The sequence below is a fragment of the Bombus affinis genome, unplaced genomic scaffold, assembly GCF_024516045.1.
Source record: "Bombus affinis isolate iyBomAffi1 unplaced genomic scaffold, iyBomAffi1.2 ctg00000204.1, whole genome shotgun sequence".
NCBI lineage: Eukaryota > Metazoa > Arthropoda > Insecta > Hymenoptera > Apidae > Bombus > Bombus affinis.
In genome coordinates this window covers 142,291-146,767 of record NW_026108908.1, presented here as the reverse complement: position 1 = coordinate 146,767, position 4,477 = coordinate 142,291, and the positions used below count along the sequence as shown (strand labels likewise).

General features: G+C 29.3%; 1 long non-coding RNA gene across 1 annotated transcript; it reads right to left on the bottom strand.

Moving 5' to 3' along the window:
* Positions 1-2,914: 2,914 nt before the first annotated feature.
* LOC126927733 (uncharacterized) lies at positions 2,915-3,822 on the bottom strand. The gene is made up of 3 exons (XR_007715830.1): positions 3,748-3,822; positions 3,293-3,673; positions 2,915-3,142 (listed from the first exon to the last, which is right to left on the bottom strand). It is a non-coding gene; the product is annotated as an uncharacterized LOC126927733 (long non-coding RNA).
* Positions 3,823-4,477: the final 655 nt, after the last annotated feature.

The following is a 4,477-nucleotide window of genomic DNA, read 5'->3' as shown; positions in this document are numbered from 1 at the left end:
TGTAGTATTATGATATAACGTATAACATTATATACTATATCGATATAACGTATAACGTTATATACTATTACGATATAACGTATAACGTTATATACTATAACGATATGACGTATAACGTTATGTAGTATTACGGTATAACGTATAACGTTATATACTATATCGATATAACGTATAACTTTATATACTATATCGATATAACGTATAACGTTATATACGATAACGATATAACGTATAACGTTATATACGATATCGATATAACGTATAACGTTATATACGATAACGATATAACGTATAACGTTATATACTATTACGATATAACGTATAACGTTATATACGATAACGATATAACGTATAACGTTATATACTATATCGATATAAGGTATAACGTTTTATACTATTAAGATATAACGTATAACGTTATATACTATTACGATATAACGTATAACGTTATATACTATTACGATATAACGTATAACGTTATATACTATTACGATATAACGTATAACGTTATATACTTTAACGGTATAACGTATAACGTTATATACTATATCGATATAACGTATAACGTTATATACGATAACGATATAACGTATAACGTTATATACTATATCGATATAATGTATAACGTTATATACTATAACGATATAACGTATAACGTTATATACTATATCGATATAACGTATAACGTTATATACTATATCGATATAACGTATAACGTTATATACTATATCGATATAACGTATAACGTTATATACTATAAGGATATGACGTATAACGTTATGTAGTATTACGATATAACGTATAACGTTATATACTATATCGATATAACGTATATCGTTTTATACTATTACGATATAACGTATAACGTTATATACTATTAAGATATAACGTATGACGTTATATACTATAACGATATAACGTATAACGTTATATACTATAACGATATAACGTATAACGTTATGTAGTATTATGATATAACGTATAACGTTATATGCTATATCGATATAACGTATAACGTTATATACTATTACGATGTAACGTATAACGTTATATACTATAACGATATGACGTATAACGTTATGTAGTATTACGTTATAACGTATAACGTTATATACTATTACGATATAACGTATAACGTTATATACTATAACGATATGACGTATAACGTTATGTAGTATTACGTTATAACGTATAACGTTATATACTATATATCGATATAACGTATAACGTTATATACTATAACGATATAACGTATAACGTTATATACTATATCGATATAACGTATAACGTTATATACTATATCGATATAACGTATAACGTTATATACTATATCGATATAACGTATAACGTTATATACGAAATCGATATAACGTATAACGTTGTATACTATTACGATATAACGTATAACGTTATATACTATTAAGATATAACGTATGACGTTATATACTATAACGATATAACGTATAACGTTATATACTATAACGATATAACGTATAACGTTATATACTATTAAGATATAACGTATGACGTTATATACTATAACGATATAACGTATAACGTTATATACTATAACGATATAACGTATAACGTTATGTAGTATTATGATATAACGTATAACGTTATATGCTATATCGATATAACGTATAACGTTATATACTATTACGATATAACGTATAACGTTATATACTATAACGATATGACGTATAACGTTATGTAGTATTACGTTATAACGTATAACGTTATATACTATATCGATATAACGTATAACGTTATATACTATAACGATATAACGTATAACGTTATATACTATAACGATATAACGTATAACGTTATATACTATATCGATATAACGTATAACGTTATATACTATTACGATATAACGTATAACGTTATATACTATAACGATATAACGTATAACGTTATATACTATATCGATATAATGTATATCGTTATATACTATTACGATATAACGTATAACGTTATATACTATTAAGATATAACGTATGACGTTATATACTATAACGATATAACGTATAACGTTATATACTATAACGATATAACGTATAACGTTATGTAGTATTACGATATAACGTATAACGTTATATACTATATCGATATAACGTATAACGTTATATTGTCACGTCCCGCGTTCCGCACGTGACGCCACGAACCAATAACTTATGAATAATTAAACACGACCAATAATAATAAATTAACTAATAACTAACCAATCAAAATAAAAAGAATTATACGACAGACAATCAAAATGAAATAAATGAATCAATAAGAAGAAACACTACAACCAATCAGCAATGACATATAAAATACAAATAAAATGAAATAATTAAATGAACCAATAAATAAAACAAGCCGCGATTCAAATGTATGAGATTTCTCTGCGAAAACACATGTATATACACACACGTGTATGCATATCTGTGTGTGTGACCTACTTCGTGAATCTAAATAATTGGTAATCTAATAAAATAAAATATACTACACTACATCAGCATTCTAATAAAAGTGAAAATTGTATACAAGATTACTCTGCGACACACACATATATAGATATACACATGCGTACGCGTATCTTTGGGAAAAATTCATAATATATATATATATATGTATGTATACGTTATTAAACCATTAAAACGCAAAGAAATAAATATATAGATTTACATTTCTACGAACCTAGAGAATTATATACGAAATCCACATTATGGAATATTCAACCAATTAACGATCCGAGAAACAATGAGAATAACAATACGCGCACATATACATATGTATATATATATTTTACATAATTTGAAAATTACATTGTGAAATGTATATATATATACACATATTATTATATCGAACAACTACTCATCTAATATACAAAACCACCTTGTAAAAATTACATTACTGAACATTCAACTAAACCAACTGAAGATTTAGTATAATAATATATAATAATATAATAATATATATATATATACATAGATATGTGAAATAGCGTTGTATATAACCGGAAACAATACAAATGTCACACGACTTCTTCAACAACTTCGACTCTTCGTTCCTGCCGACAACACCTCACACGATGACTGCGTCTTCTAGGGCCACTTACGGATTCTTTACAATTCTTCTTCTTCTTGCACTGAAATATCATATGCAGTGAATAAAACACGAAAGAAGCAGGATGAACTAAATAAAAGAAATCATAACAAGATACACACCGCGACAATCCGCATGGGAACCTCTGACAAAGTATCTATCATTAAATGCATAATAATCAAGATGCACAAACCTCATCTGGAAGTCGACACCACTCACAGCGTGCCAATGCAAGGGAGGAAAACGAATGAAATTGTATTTCGTGAAGACGTTTCACCACTTTCCATAGATCAGAAACTGGAGTTACACAACTAATAACCTAATAACAAGAAGGTAATATAAAATATACACGATTTAATATATAGCAAATATGGACATATAAATCTACAAGGAGCAAAATATATCTCATATTGTCAAATAAAACCAAATTGTCAAAAGATCATCAGGACACGACGCCAACGAAGGTGCCACTGTGCCTATTTGGATGGAAAACCGCCACTTCAGCATCATCCCTCGCACATATTCACACACGCACGTCGATCACGTCATCTCGTACCATTCACATATCTTCTTCCTCTTGCGCTAAAACAAATTCACAAGTTTAAGGAAACAAACAACATGCGAAACGAGATAGAATACTAAAAACACATACTCAGACAGTTCGCACAGGCGCGGACGCTTTTGTGTCCATCACTCAACATAACCTGTAATCATCAAAATCCACGTTCTCTCATGGAAACTCTAAAAACCTGCAGCATTGCGATTCCCACCGGAACGAACTGTCACGTGACTGTCATCCCATTGGGGATGTCATTATAAAAAGCGTAGCGACACAATTCAAAGGAGAGTAATTGTTAGCGGGTCAGTTGAATAAAGGAATAGAAGAGAGTAATTGTTAGCGGGTCAGTTGAATAAAGGAATAGAAGAGAGTAATTGTTAGCGGGTCAGTTGAATAAAGGAATAGAAGAGAGTAATTGTTAGCGTTCGGGAGAATTTAGCGAGAAATAAAGAAGAGTCAGATTAATTGTTAGCGTTAGCGTTAGCGATTAATTGTTAGTGGTTCAGCTAGAACAATCAGAGTAATTGTGAAAAGAGAGTAACTGCCATTAGTTGGTTCAGTTAGAATATAGTCAGAGAAATTGTTAGCGTTCGGGAGAATTTAACGAAATTAAAGAAGAGTAATTCAGTTAGAATAAAGAAATAGGATAGAGCAATTGTGATTAGTTGGTTCAGGAGAATTTAGCGAAAATAAGGAGAGTAATTGTTAGCGGGTCAGTTGAATAAAGGAATAGAAGAGAGTAATTGTTAGCGGGTCAGTTGAATAAAGGAATAGAAGAGAGTAATTGTTAGCGTTCGGGAGAATTTAGCGAAAAATAAA